Consider the following 16,804-nt stretch of genomic DNA (forward strand, 5'->3'; position numbering starts at 1 on the left):
ATCTTACAATTAGTTTCGAAACGATTCGATGTGTTTCAAGGCTCGAAATTCGAATCACTTCGGATAGTACTCGATACCCTAAAACTTCTTAACTACTTTAAAATCTTCGAAGTCTTGTAAGTCTTGCATGTTACTTTAATACTTTGTGTCGATGATACTACTCGGATTAAATTTTATTCAAAATACTTGTAAGATACTGACGCGCTAAACTTTCAAGACTCGTCAAGATAATCGAGATCTTCGAAACTTGTAGGAATTTTAGGATGCCGAATCGTATTCGGAGTTCTTCGATGTTTGCTTGATAATCCATCACGGGGGTGACGATTCGAGAGCGCGGCAGAAAAAGAATTAGCAAATTGTTTCACGGCGGCACAATAAATATTCATGGCCGAAGGTAAAACGACGAATATCCCCAACACCACGATAAATCGAGTTTACGGGATGAGTCAACGAGTCATCGGCCACTTCCTTTTTCGATACAAGCGGAACACATTGGCCTGTTCTTGAACGTCGTCGCCGTATCGCCCGACGATAAATAATATGTACCGTTCACGACGGCCGAAAGCGATATTACTCTCCTCTTCGTTTTTTTCTTTTTGCTCTCTCTGCTCTTCCTTTCCTTTCAACAGGACTAACCACTCCACCCGCTTAATTAAATACCGTGTTAAGCGGCCCACAAATTCGCTGCGCCTCGCGAGACAACGGATACCACGTGACATTCGCGTTAATGGCCAATTTAACGTACGCCTTTTCAGGCGGTCCCGCGCTGAAAGAATATTGCCTCCTTCCCCGGAAGTGATTGTTTGAATTGAGAAACCGGCGTGAGAAAAGGGATTCAATTAAACTAATTTCACGATAGCGCACGCCCCGATGTAACCGGCGTTGTCTTTGTAATATCGAAAAGATGAATTAAAAGCGAGTACAATCGATGATAGCAATGATTTTTTCAATTTTCAATTCCAGTTACGATTTTGCTTGTTTGTTTTGTTTGTCACATTTTTGTTTCAAGTGGGTTAAAAGATTATTCGCTAATCGCACGAGTTATAAAATACACATAAGACTAAAAATTTAGCTTATCGGGATTGTTTGAAAACTTGTATTTAAATTAGTCATTATAATAATCACAGAGAAATTTACTGTAAAATTTGTTGTCTACGCGTATTTTTTAGTTTATTTAATAAGATATTTTGTACAAATTGCATCATTTGATAGCGTGTATCATAATGTAAAAGGACGCATGTATTTTTAGAACAACTTAATCGTTATTTAATTTTTGCTATCCCTATTCAATAATTCTTTTACTTTGCGTGCTTTACTATACATGAATCTATCTAAAGTAATAATTCGAAGTATGAGGTATCCTGCTATTAGCGGCTCTCGTTACGCTTTCTTATTTATTGTTAAACAGTTTTTGTACCTTTATTTGTGGAAGCTTGGTTAGAGATAATTACTAGTATATTTCAAATCGTTAGTAATGATTTACACGTTCAAAGATCTTAATAGCATGTTCATTCAATGAATATGGAATTTCTTAACATTTCACTAGAAACCAGAATATTTTACATTATTATAATCTATCTTCCCATTTCTTCCATAGAAAAAAATAATGATACCACACAGATAAATGAACGATAATGTAGGTAGGTAAATTTTGTACGGAATTAGTATAGAATTTCGAAGAATATAAAGCTAAGCTATACAGACTGCAATTTAAGATATTATTAAACTGTTAAGTTATCGCATAATAAATATCGGATTTGAATTAAAGCATTTCAACGAGTATTAACCATTTCCAAGATGGAAACTTTTAATTAATCTAAGAATCACTTTAATCGATATTTTTTTACTAATCATAATATAAAGATTTGGTCGTCTTTTTCTTGTTTGGATAAGTTAGCTTAGAAAAATTATGCAAAAATGACATTTTCCTACATTGCAGTAGGAAGAGTACTTCTTTAAGACTTCTTAAGACTAAGTGCTTCTTTATAGCATTGTTATTATACGAAAATGGTCGAACTGAGGAATTATAAGAACAATAAATTCTTTTAAATCAAACTCTTTTAGACAAAAACTGAGTAGAAGGAAATATTGAATATTTTGTAATTTTTTGATAATCGAAACAAGACCTCGTCGAAGAGTAACCATCGTTAATCGATAATCTAATACGATACTTTAAAGTCTCTGACGCAGCAAACTTTTCAAAGATTTTTCCAAGTCCTTCGAGAATACTTTCAATTCACGTAATATCCCATCAAACATTAGTATGGCTGCGTTGATTGAAACCTTGCGAAGCGGAAACTCACTTTACGACTTACTCATGTGAGCAGCGTATATTTTCCATTCCCAGTTAGTTTTCATATCGCGGGATGCCGCTCAGATCCCGATCCCACAACATGTCCATCTGATTCATCGTCGAACAACGCGAATGATCATCGTCAGATACTCACGTACACTTTTATAACGAAAGATTAAGTATAATTTCGAATGTCCGCAATCATCCGAGACGCGGATGTTGGTCGAGGAAACGAATCCGCGTGCGACTCAAGAACGTAACTGTAAATTATCTCTCTTTTTCCCTCCCCTTTTTTCCCCCCTATCGATTCACACCATTTTTCATGATTATACATTGTTCGACTGAAAGGTCAATGAATATTCGCAGAATTATGTACGCCTTCTGATTGGACCGTGTGGCACGTACGAAACTTTCACGTCGTTAGTCCATACCTTTATTTTCGTGAGCGAAACGCGTATCGTTGTACGGTTATAGTTCACAAATGGCGTTTTAATGTACCATGTGCAGTGGATCTTTAAAATCGGCCCACTTGTGAACTTTAATTAATTCTTGATGGAGATGTCGCATGTCTGTGCGAAGCTTTCGACGCGATAGTCGAGTTACTCTATCGAATTTCAGCATGAAAAATTGGACGTTCCATCGAGAAAAAAGAACGATATTGATTAGAACTTTGTACTTGTGTAAAATAGAGCAAAGTAGCTTGAAACATGTTATGGTTGATTTATATACAAATTATTTGTGGGCAAATACAATTACAAATTGGGCAAGTATGCTCTAACGTTGCTTGGATCTATGTTTCTATATTGAGAAATAAAATATATGGTTTGTAAATTTGGATTCTTGTAAGACGAATAGAAGCAAACGTTAAAAGAAGCTAAAATGTATGCTGAAGTTAATCTGAACTCTCGTATTAAGATATTAGCCGCGGGGTTTAATTAAATGTCGTTTAACAAACTAAACGTAACATTTTTATACGTTTTTTCGCAATTTCGTAATAATTTTTCAAGTTCACAATACGTATTTTAATACCCGTGGAATTTGCTAATAAATATTTGTTTGACAAGTTAAATATCGAGAATTCTTGTTTTACAGATTTTTCGATATTATTATATAAATCTATTTTACATGTGAAACACATTTCCAGTATTTCATTTTCAACAACGGAGAAATCTAATGGGTAGAGCAGCATATCATGTTTACCAAACAGCAACGTTGCGAAACACCAATTTCCCTCGCATTTATAATTTCAATGCACATTCCCGCCATTTTCTGTCAGTCAATCTTGTTCTACTTTTTTCGTCCTACATGACTAATTAAGGAGGTAATCGAGTAAAAAGAAAAAGTGAAAAAAAATATAATTCGAATGCAAATGAACGAGCGTACTGGTATTGGTAGCTGTGAATTTATGAATAAATTTTACCACGTTAAATACCGGACTTAACTATACTCGATCTAGTTCATTCTGGAAGATCAGAGATCGATGAATCTGTATCTCCAGACAATAGAATATTTCCCGATGTATAACGTTACGCGTTGATTACATCTCCGATTGAATCGCGAGTCGCGTTAATCGCAGGAAAATTAATTCGTCATTTGGGAAACGCACGAGAGAGTTTCAAAGTACAGGATACCCCGGAAGGAAACATTGCTGCTAGATGACGAAAGGAATAAAATAAATACCGGTCAATAAAATGCATTTGAATCTATAAATTATTAATTTGCATATACAACAGCACCTCGATTATCCGAACTAATTAATTACAGAAAAATCCTACCATATATTAAAAGCGATAATTTATTGCGCATTATTACATACGTACCTATGCTCCGATCATATTTCTCGTCTGCATCCTCTAATCTGCGTTCCCAATCTTTCAGAATTGCAAAATTACTTTACATTTTAAAAGCTGTTCGAATAATTTAAATGGCAATTCCAACTTAAATGCAACCGTTGCTTCGTTGAATAATTGCTGCGAAGAAAAAACAAAGCGGGTCGCCTCTGACACTCTTAACAGCTGTGAAATTACCAATCTCGGCTTTAAGATTCTCTTGGAACAAGGACAGTCTCGTTTCTCCGTTTCCATTAGGTCGCTAGTCGTCGAGGAAGTATCAGACTCGGACCCTGACTGTCAAGCGGCCCAAGATAAATCGCGATAGAAAGTAAGAAAACAAAACCGTCGATCGTTCGGCTGATCGAGCTGGACGTTTCGAGTTGCGACTGCCGAGGGTAGGCACCAACGCGGAAATTATTTTTAGACCGAGCGAAAAATCGAAACGCACGAAGGATAGATTGTACCGCTAAGCGGTTACTCAATCGCGAGCGGTGGCTGTTGCTGAAACCCGTGGTTGCAAACCCGTTTCAAGGGCAGGGTCGTGCGAATAATGGCGACCAACCAACGAGACTAAAACGAAATTAAAAACGACCATCACCTTCGCTTTCTTTGTTCTTTGACTCTTTAACGAGCATATACAGAGCGTGCATGAAAGTCTCTTAACCGGTGCCTCTGGTCTCTTTAACCCGTTCCGATTCAGACTTAAACTCGCAATTGTCATAGTTATCTGCCTTACTATGCGATTAGACTGTGGAAATTTTGTGCGTCTATGGGAAATTTCAGGATGCAAAAGTATAAAATAGTATAAAAAAGTATGTAAAATATCCAAAGTATAGCAGTTTATACGTCCAACAAATAAAACGATATTCTACCCAACTTCTATTTTGCGAAACGTCACCTACACGAAGATTCATTTCGTTCGTTAAATATTACAATGATCGCTCTAACTCGAATATTATTTACACTTTCGCCTGTTACGAGTATTTCGCGCATCTTCGCGTCTCGAAATTTCTCAGAAATGCATAGGAGGTCGAGTAATTTATATGAAAACGAAATTCTTCGCGTTACCACGAAGCGAAAGCTTTCCATCATAGCTGCAGCGTACCTGGTGTGGCCAGCTTATCGCGAACACATTTTCATCGTGTAAGCTCGATGTAAATCGAATCTACCTCGGTGGGTGTACGTCGAGCCCCATGGAAGTCAACGATATTACGAGCGGCCAGAGCCGCAAGGACGTCGAGCTGAACGGCAGGTATCGTAGATTTATGGGATTTATCGGATCTGCTTGTATCAATGCTGTAGATCGACATCCAGATTCGACGTATATCGTTCACATTGGATTATGAGCAAACGGATACACGTACACGTGCGCGCACACGTGTTGAACGTGCAAAAGTGTAATACGCGTAGAATGTGCTGTGCATAGCTACCTCCGTACACGCCACGGGAACACGGAACTCTTACATCATCGTCGATACCACTACTCGCAATTATCGACGTATCGATATACCCTGTGTTGCAGCCTCAGGAACTTTGTAAACGCTGTTGGTTCTCAACTTGATCTTCAGATTTCGGAGAGAGAGAGAGAGAGAGAGAGAGAGAGAGAGAGAAAAGAAAAAGCAATGGGAGATGGAAAGTTGAATCTTTTTCTCCTTGGATAGAGTTTCACTTTATCCTTATTTGTCTTCAACGTTGTGCAAAGATCACCCAATTAGAAGGATGTTCCGAACTCGTTAGGATGAATGTCAGCCAAAGTCACGTTAACGCAACGTTTCATCCGCGATCTTTCTTTGGTCAATTTACATCGTTAGAATTTTATTAGACTCGCGTCGCACTTATGAAAGAAAATGAATTTCACGAATCTTCCAGATATTTCTTTCGCTGCTATTCCTTCCTCGGTTTAAATCATAAATTATACGACACTCGACGTATTGAACTGTCCGATAAACTGCGATATATTTCTCTTCGAATCACAAAAATCCACTTTGTACCTGTGACTTTTGGTTCTACAGTTTATCTGTGATCTGGCAAAACGATAACCAGTCCAGTTGCTTCGCTGGTGTTTTTCTCAACGATATTATACGTCTGTTTCACGGCTCGGTTTTTAATGAATCGATCAAACGTACAGTCGATCGTCAGGTTGTACGAAATCAGTTCCACGAAGAGTCTTTTAATCCCCACCCTTTGCGCCACTCGATGAAACGGCTTAATCGGTTGAACGTAAAACGAACGGATAATCGAATTCCATTTCAGAAGTTGCACCTGTTTCGATAACGTGTCGGCCGCTAACAGCTTACCTGTGTAGAGTTGCAGACCTTTCACGGTTTGACGTTGACGCGTAATTAGCTCGTCGCGAAGTTATCACCGGTTATATTGTATTTGATTTGGTTAATTGGCTGTCGGGTGCAACAAACTTGAAAGACGCCACGGGCTTTTCGGTGAAAAATATCTTATTTTCGACACGCGAATTTATTCATTGCACGAGATACTTTCTTGTCACGCTTTTATTCGTCAAACTCTTTAATTAGGCGGCTGCCTGCAACGAAACCGGACGAGAAGAATCAGCCACGTTGTAGAAAGTTACTTTGCTAATTACGCGTATGTCAATTGTACGCTCTACTCTCGAGATTTAGCGCCAACTTTTCGTTTCTTTGCGAATTTATCGATCCGAGTAACTTGCTTTCTTTTAAAGTTGATTTTAACCATCAGTTGCTCTTATCGAATCACTCGATAGACGATCGACGACTATTCGGGCTAGTTTGCGATGAAATTATTCAATTTTACGGGGTAAATAACATTAAATATCTCGCAGTATATAAAATGGAATATGAAATGAAAGCGAGTGCCGTAAAAACTGAGTAACCTAACGATAGGAGATCTCATCTTGGAAAATTACGATAAAATCGAAACGACGTCAAGTGTGCTGGATTTTATTCGACAAACAAGAAAACTGATACTTGTACGGAACAACGTAATCAATTTTGCTGTCAAAATTTTCCGTGCAGTTGCAACGCCAAATCGACCGTACCAAACTTCCAGTTGGAAACTTCCTACATTTCTTATCCGAAGAAAAAACTGCGAAGGCGCGGTCTTCCATGTTGAACGATGTAATCGTGCGTTAGCTTCGAGCTTGACACGCGGGGATGGCAAACACACAAGACGAAACGAAAAAGGAAGACGAGGAAGAACGTCTAACGCATCGTCGAACGTTGCTCGTTAGTCGCCGGTTAAAACACTTAATTTCTCTACAGAAATATAAAATTTCAATTTTTCTGAAAAATCATCGAGATGTATATTCTTTCCATCCATCTTTCCACGTGATACACACGTTTACGTAATCACTATAATTTAAAGAGTTTCCGAAGCTCCAGGTAGCCGCGCAATTATCCAAAGAAGAAATCGTTAACGAACGCGAACACGATACCATCAATTACGAAGACTTCTACAATGTTTGAAGCTTCGTGGTTTCTCGGTGAAAGAAACGCTTTCCAGCCACACAGTTTTACGCTCCTTAATTGCCCACCTGCTTTTAGCTTGGGAACACTCGGGCGGAATAAGAAAGGCTGGTTAAAAGATGAGAAACGAAGAAAAAGAAGTCGTCGATACGCGAATATCGAATCTGTCACGAAAGTCAGATCGTTATCTGTTAATTTGGTCTTCTCGAGTGTGTTACTAAAGGCAATTCTAACGTGCGGTTATAAAAATGTTGCAGGTCGTTATCGCGCTTTCTTCGTATAATACATTTTCATGATTCTACGGCGCTCGACGATTTCCTTGCGGCTCCGCATTGACGCACAATTAATCTCGGACCGAGCCATTAAGCAGACAATTATGTAGATTTTGACTAACGCGATGGATATCTCGAGGAGAAATTTTCAGTTCGAACTTTTGAAATTATAGATGCAACAAGATATGTTAGATACCTCGAATGACCACGGATTTTTATGCGAATTATTTCACGCTTTGAATATCACGAGTATCTTACTTTGGATACTTTATGTTCTCGCGTATACAAGTGTAAACTCCACGTATCTCTGAATATTACAATTTTCCGCCAGAGTGTAAATATCGCCAGAGTTTAAATACGAAAATTGAATTCGTTATGGATGGACATGCTACGATTACGCACGTTCCAAGTTTAACCGCGAAACCTTAGCCGCCGTGCATAAAACGATCTAATATCGATAATCGTCCTTTACACGGGGTTAACATTGAAAATCTATTCGACGACTAAATTCCACGATCCGAGGATTCCATTTGAGGCTCGAAACTTCCTGGAAATTATTGGGTTGGCAACTTAGTGATTACCACCTAATGACAAAACCCGCAATCGCTATAGAGACTATCTCGTGGCAGAATGGCTGAAACATGGATGGATGGCGGTCTGAAAGGTGGACGAAAGGACGCTTAAGGAAATGACGGGTAGAAATCGGTAGAAACGCAGCTCGCGGACGTCGGGGAATGTAAAGTAGGTGTAGCGCGCGATGGATGCACCGCGAAAGACATCTGAGAAAATGAAGATACCGTTACGAAGCGGCATAATTGTAGTCACGGCTAATGCGAGGACATGGAAGAGCGCCGTGATACGCAAGCGTAAGCCAGTTGTATCGTTGGCGCTGTACGTAATTGTCGGAAACCTCGGCAACTGGAATGTTCCTCGATGGGCGATCGACTAAGTCCGCGCGCTACCAGCCGTCGGGAATATCCTCGTTTCGATTTGCCGGGAATCGACGCCGCAGGATTAACGTGCCACCGTGTAAAATATGAATTTCTGTTTTGCCACGGCCGGAGAACGTCGTAATTTCAACGACGATCAAGAGGAATCCGGTTGATTCCTGGGCACGCACGATGCGGCTTGGAAACGGTCGGACGTTTGCTTATTTTTTCATAGAATTTTATTTCGTTCGTCGATCGTCTCCGTTTGGAGATTGTAAAAGGAATACGTGGAATAAATTTGACAAGTCGCAAATTTAGTTACGGCGAATGGACATATTGTTGGATCGGACGATACGCGGATTCGATATTTGAAATGAAACATGCCGTGATCGAATCCATCGAACAGCGACTAATGTCTTTAGGATTATGCAATAGCTTGGACAAGTTACGTAATCGGACGTCGTTTGAAATTTTTATTGGAGTTCTTTCGGTTCTCGAATTTTAGATACGAAATAGCCGGTAGGCTAAGATTAATGAAACGATGATATTTAAGAGCAGCGCACGCGGTGACGAACAGAGTATTTAATTGTAATATATCGTTGCCTCTGGGTCACTGGACGTCTGCACGTCGCTGTTAAATTGGCGTAAATTGGGTTGCGGTATGGTTGAGAAAAATTGCGTTGAACCGTAGCTGAAGTTTCAAACGGTGGAGTTGAAGTGCAGGAAATGGAAGAATTTGCGCAAGAAGTCGAAGTTATTTTTACTTATATGGAGCTTTTAATGGTTCGAGCTATTATCTAGGTACGTTAGGTTACTCGAGATAAGTTTGAAGAAACTTTCTTTGCAAAGTTTTATTGGAATTTGTTCTTAACTTCTTCCTCTAACTTCGAAACGTTTCGCGTTCATCGTCTATTTCGCAATTCCAGAAACTTCATCGACTCGTATCTTTCGTAGATTCGTAGATTAACAAATTTTCTAATATATTTCCCTGTCAGTTTATCGTCTGGATTATTCATGACTCGGAACTCGGACTCGGTTCCATGCTGCCTTTAAAATCTAATCGATCGATGCTGCAGAAAATTCCTGCGAAACATATTGTATATAAATTTTCTAAACCACATAAATATAGAAACAGAGCGTGTTACGTATATCCACGATCCTATAGAATTGTCCATTTCGTATTTATTTGAAATCATATCGTTTTTGAATAAAATATCAAATAATATTCTACCACGATATAACACCAAATATTAATTTCACTCCTCCATTCGTATTTCCATATTTTATTCCTTCTATTTAAAACGATTAATAAATAATCCTCATGAATAAATAATCAAGAACGTTCGTTTGTATCAAACATTCGCGTTTATCGATATTTCCTCTAATATCTTTTTCATATCCTGCGAGTTCAATGTTCCCTTTCCACTGGCTGAGTATCTTTACGCAATCGAAGCATTCGTCTCGAAAGACTCGCGGTATCAGTACGAATTAATTTGAGGAATGTTTGAACGCGATTCGGGCCAGCTCCAACATGGTTCGATCAGCGGTCGGGCGAAAATTTCGTCGAACGGGTTTCCAGTCTGATAATGTTACTCGCGACCTGTTTCGGCATGAAATACTTTCCATGCCGTGGTGAACACTAAATAGATAGCCGAGGAAAATGCGAGACGGCCGTACATGCGAGCTCGTGTATACTCGTGGCCGCGCAGCGGAAATGAATAAGGAGCGCGTGGACTAAAGGACTGCTCGCACGAAATAATGAACAGGTATACAATGTAAGCTCGTAATCTGGTGAGTTTGTATCTCGTAACGTGTTCGAGCCAAAGGAACGTCGTCGAGATGAATAAAACGGTCGTTTACGAAAGTATCGAAACGCTTGTACGCATCTATCGTGAATATATCGTACGAGACATTTTGAAATTTTATTGGCATCGTTGTTATTATTACACGGTAGCAAGACACGCGATTAGGATGATCGTACTGATGATATTTTTAATCAGTCTGATGACGTAGAACAGCTATAGCTAACGAAACGATAAAGTCGTGGCAAGGATAATCGTTTGTGTATTTTTAACGATTCGTGAATAAGTTATGTTAACCTGTCAGTATATCTCTGGATTATTCATGAGTCGGAATAATCGTTGTTATCGATTAAAAACGCGCGACTGGTTCCATGCTGCCTTTAAAATCTAATCGATCGATGCCACGTAAACATCGTCCAAACGTTTTTTGCAACAAACTTTATAAGGAATAAAACCTACGAGGTGCGAATTCTGTTAAAAAAAACAATTGAATTTTATAAAAATTATGTTTTATATAAATTGTATTATATAAATTGTGTTTGTATTATATAAATTATATAATTAATTGTTTTATATAAATTATGTTTTATATAATGTATATTTTATAAAAAGATGCAAGCGATTTACACGATATATAAGAGCAGACGCTATTAAGATCGCAAACTACTATTAGATTTCTCCGTGGAAATGAAAGAACGAAAAATATCCACTGGATAAAACGGAAAATATCATCATCGCTGCAAAATGATAAAGTACACTTCAAATAAAACTGATCGACCCACATCCTCGTTTCGTTAAATCAATCTTCGACTAATAGACTTTCTCGTTGCGAAAAGAAAAAGAGACGAAAACGAAGAGTCCTCCAGTTTATCGATCACGACTCACGACTAACCTCGTCTCACGATACCAATTTATAATCGAGCTCACCAGGTGCACGTATTCTATACCATCGTCGGCAACTATTAATCGCTATGCTCGTCGGCCGAGCTGCGAGCTTCGTGTACCATGATCTCTCGACATTTGACACGCCGTGGCACGAAAATTCGTCGTCGAGGGAAACTAAACTGGTCACGGGGTTTCACGAGGTTTCACGGGGTTTAGCGCGCGTGCACCGTCCGGCTATGGTTATTGCATAAGCGTGCGGAAAATTTATAAATGGCAGGCGGTCTACACATCTGAAACGATCGTTACGCAACGGTACACGCCGCTGTATAATATCGGGAGATAAGTACCGGTTTCGCAGACGCGAACTTCCACCAAAGTTCGCCGCAGACCGTTATTTGTTTTCGATAATTTTACAGCCAATATCGATCGACCAGCTTGGAGAGGGCGGGAGGAACGCGTAAACATTGCGCGTAAAAGAAAATTCTAACACGTTCACTGCTGCGTTTCATCGTCGACGATGCACGATCTTTCTTTAAAACGATTAATAAGATAAGCGTAAGTCTCGTGGACTGAAAAATTGTCAACGTTTTGGTTATTAATTTGCAACGACGAAACGGAATATAAATTTAAAGCCACGGAATTCTCGCTACGCCGAATCACAGAAAAGGAGACGACGGATAAACGACGATTTTAATTAACCATGTCCGTACCTTAATGACTTTTTCATTAACGAACGCGTGCACGACCGGTGTCACGCGATTCCATTGCGGAAAGTGGCAATCTCCTCTTGTTTTGTGATAAAAAAAAAAAGAACAACATCGTTCAACGCAACGTTTAATTAAGATAAATATTGGCGAGTCGGTCCAGCATGTGGGAGAGCCGGTCCCATGACGTAACTCGTTATTCAATGCACCGTGATTGAACTTAGAATTCAACCGCGTCCATCCACTATCCTGCTCTCTCTCCCACTCAAGAGAGAGAAAGAGAAAGAGATGCACGCCGGTGTCTCTGCATTCCGTTACACCGGGAATACTCTCTGGTCTTACGTAAGTAACGAGCCTGACGACGACGGCTTACGACGACCAACGTCGTGAATTCAATCGGTCGATCAGCGTCTTTCACGAAATAATCTGTATCGCGATATATTTAAACGAAGCTATTTCGACCGATAACTGCGACGTGTCCTGAGAAGGACACGTGGTAAAAATTGAAATAAGAGATTTTTCGTGTAAATACGAACGCATATCTCGACGATGCCGTAAATATTATCGTCGCCCACTTGCAAATTTGTAATTACTGGTCGATAATTAATATAACGTCGATTATTCTTACACCCTTAATTGGCGGTTAACTGCGTTTTAAAAGCAAAATTATTGCTGCGCGTATCAATTTTCTCGTTTTGAATATTCCTTCGTATTTTTAAAGTTTGTCCGTGAAAACCGGAAGCATCGTGCATATCGGATTGTCAATCTGAATGCATAATGCAACGATGTTGGGATCGTAGGCTACATTATAAATTAATGAAATTCACGCACGTGAGAAGATAATACAATAAATGCGAGTAAAAAAATTACACAACTTGCTCCTATTAGAAATATCCTTGCCCGAGAACAGCAACATGTTTTCCTGAATCCTGGTCTATTTTCTTCATTCGCCACCGTACAAAACCATAGAGACACGCGTAAAATATTTTCAACCCATTAAAACGATTCTATTAGGGTGTGTCTCGTTCTATGTTTTTTTTTTTTCTTTACCTATAACTAATTTATGCACGAAGTTTACTCGTTTCATGAAAAATGTATAAATCGAGCTGTAAAAGAGAACACCCATTACGCCTTACGTTCCTGATTCACGTTCCCATTAATCGCGTAACTTTCCTCCTACTTTTCAACAAAACGAAATATCTATTTCCTGTATGCACGTTTAGGAAAACCGTACGACAAGTTTTTCCAAGTTTACTCGGAATATCTATGTGTCCGTGCTATCTGAAACTTCGACATTCTTTCCGATCACCCGACCGACCGAACATAGCGAATTATTAATCAGGCGTGCAAATTATTTGCGATATTCGTTATCCTTGCTACAATATTATAAGATATAATAACCGCGCGACAGTAATTCGAGCAAATAAGTAATTCACGTCACTTCAGCTGACGCGAATACATTAACATCGTGCTTGGCCGACGTGTTTTTACGTGTTTTTATTCATTTTTATCCTTCCCTCGGGAAACCAATGGGGTAAAAAAATGAAAAAGTCGCGTTCAAGGCCTGCACGAACGTTCGAGTGAAATAAGTATAAACAGGCTTGTGACACTTGTTACGTCGATTTGCTCTGATTCAAAAATTTGCATGATCGATACGATCGTAGGAACTCGCGCACTGCCTGTTGAACACGCGTTCAACGTTGCCTGTTCGCGAAACCGCTGCTTCTCATCGAGAAATAAGTCGTCGAGTTTAGATCGAGACGGCGGCCTTAATATGAATTTAATGCAGCTATCAAGCGGCTCGCCGTCTTTCCCCGCTGTTTCCTGCTCGGTTCACCGCGTCATCCTACCTGTTACTTGGATTATTAGCAAATGGTGCCGGATTTTTCGACCACCCTCGGTTTCCCCTGTCGCTTGCGAAACCCATGGAACGCGGTAGACGCGCGGTGAAACTGGAATTTCACCGTTCGGACAGGTGATTCGGAGCAAGATTCTGTAAAATTTGATGGACGTTAACGAGAACCGAAAGAAAAGTGGAAAGCGATTGCTTGAGGTGTTCGGACTGTGTTATTTTTCAGATACGAGCATAGCAAATTTTGAAACATTATTGCTATTATCGCTGTTCCTATGTTATATCCTATGTTCGCTACTACACAGGGTGTAACAGAACACGTGCCACTTTGCGAGCTAGAAACAGCGGAAAAAATTTTCGCGTTTAATCGTTTCTTTTATCTGTCTTCGTCTACGAGACGCAACGAATTTTCTGTCATCTAATTGCCTTTACGAAGAATGCTCGGAATAATCAGCTCGCGTGTCGAGGCAAGTCCGCACACGTCTTGTCGTAGATCCGGTTCTCTATGGTTTCTGGTGTTTCCCGAATTTCTTGAAGAGCCTGTTCTATCCCGAACCTTCGTGTTTCGACGTTTCCGATAGCTTTGCTCTGTTCATATAAAATTCCTTATGTCTGAACGAAGGCGTATGGAAGTTCGTATGAGCATCTTTCATCGCTTTTAGGTGTACGATCAGCTCTCCAAACGAGCCCCACGTGTTCTGTTACTTGTCGTGTAACCTTTCGGTGTACGATTGGATTAAAAGCGGTTTGTACGTGGCCAATGTTTTATCAATGTTATAGCCGAAGGAGAATTGCGGAGATTTATGGAATTGCAAAATTCACCGATGCTTACTGCTAATGCGGTTAACCCAGTTCAATCGGCGAAAGCTCGTACGGTGAGCTTCTTGATGCGGTAAACTACGATTTCTTCTGCACAACGTCGGCGTATTTAACTTAAAATGAGGCGATATCTCAGGGCACATGATGGTGCCATTAAGCACATTCTATGTGCCATTGGTATAAGTTAAATATTCGCATAGTAGGAGACACGGAGTTTATTTTCTTGTCAGTATCGTTTTTACTAATTATTGTTAGTTACGTACGGTCAAATATGCGTACGATCGATCAAGAATAATTGACTGTTCGAAATCTCACGTGAACGTGTAAAGGAGAAATACTTGAAAGTTAGAGATAGCTGATAAATTACACGCGTAAAGTCAAGCTTAATAACAGCTTGAACCTGTACAACCCTTTTGCCGTAAATTTCAACTATATATCATTAGATGATCACCATAATCTTTAAGAATATTCTCCAATAAAAACATATTATTATCGTGTCGGATATAAGAACGTCACGAACGCGCGTCCTATTAGCTCGCACAACTTATGCACATCGATGCAAATTTTTGTAATTAATTATATACAAACTACGGAATATAATTTTCAGGAATGTAATGGCGCAAAGAGAGGTAACCTTGCGAGATACTCTGACTTTGAATTAGTTTCGTAAAAGAGACTGTCGAAAATTACACGATATCACCTCTTAACAATTAAGATACGAATAAATCTGTCGAACAACGATAACTCGAATACGTCATTGGTTCGGACAATTCTCTTCTTCAATTGGCAAAATAAAATCACAACGTCACGATGTTATGGATACGTCGATTTCTTTGAATTTCCCGAAATCGTGAAATCCAGATGGACAAAGATAAGAAGAAAAGTATTATACTGGAATTCTCTTTCGCAGCCAACAGCCACGATATTAAAAAACAGAATCGCAGGATGTAAATCGGTCGAAAGAAACGACGAATGTCGAATACTCGACAAGTTGAATTAACTGATCGTATGTCAAATTAATTCCAGTATTTCTTCAACTCGTAACGAATAAATTGCAGCGGAATATCGCGGAGCGCATCCCCTGCTAAACATCCTGCTTAAACCACTTAACGTCTCCTCGATCTCATCAAGACAAGCCACAACTCTGCAACAAAGTAGCCGTTCGGTGGTCGGATCTCGTGGCTGGCATTCCCGGCGATTCTCGTGTCGCTTCCGGTAGCTATAAAGACAGACCCGACGAAAAATGCAGACGTCGCGCGCACATCGGCAGATCGTGGCCCGTGGAGCGTGGCGGCTGAAAAAGGCGACGGGGTTAACGTCGTAAATTTGTTATCTCGCAACGAGGACGTTGAATCGCGCAAGGTTAACGGGACACGCGGATAGCCCAGTGATTTTCAACCTTCTGCGTTTCACGGCCTGCACCAGCTAATTACTGAAATAGCCTGGCATGCCAAAAATATATTATATTTGGTTGGAGGCAGGGTTCGTTCGTTGCACGACTTCTATCGTTTTCATTTGACGATCTGAGAGAAAAGATGTCGACGTTCTTCATTGGATGATCGGTGGCCCGTGGACTTTTGTACGCTTATGCGAAATTTAAAGACGCGAAATTGCATAGAACGTGGGAATACCCGAAACATTCGAAGTAGCGCGATCGTCGTAACTTTTAAGGGACGAAGCAAACGTCTGTCCAGGTTCTATTCCTTAGAAATATTTTCACAAAAATTTGAATAGAAATCCGTAGTTCAGACACAACGGTAGAAACGTAGTAGGAACGTGAACCTTCTGCTCGAGTTGCGGCAGATGTCGAAATACTTACGACGATGCGAAATTGAAACAGGCGTATCTGGTGGGAACAGTGGTTGCGAGAAAAATAACTTTTAATATTTAACAACACGGCATCGATTTCGTACGCGTTGTCAGAGATACGAACTGTCGTATCTTCGGTTTCGATACAACCG

The 16,804-nt window shown here is 39.8% G+C and overlaps 1 protein-coding gene across 5 annotated transcripts in view; it reads left to right on the top strand.

Annotated features, from left to right (window-relative positions):
* Positions 1–16,804, top strand: part of LOC117158660 (uncharacterized) — a 267,429-nt gene that overhangs the window by 193,236 nt on the left and 57,389 nt on the right. The gene's annotated exons all lie outside the window — the stretch shown is intronic.

This window comes from Bombus vancouverensis, chromosome 5 (genome assembly GCF_051014615.1).
Source record: "Bombus vancouverensis nearcticus chromosome 5, iyBomVanc1_principal, whole genome shotgun sequence".
Classification (NCBI taxonomy): Eukaryota; Metazoa; Arthropoda; class Insecta; order Hymenoptera; family Apidae; genus Bombus; species Bombus vancouverensis.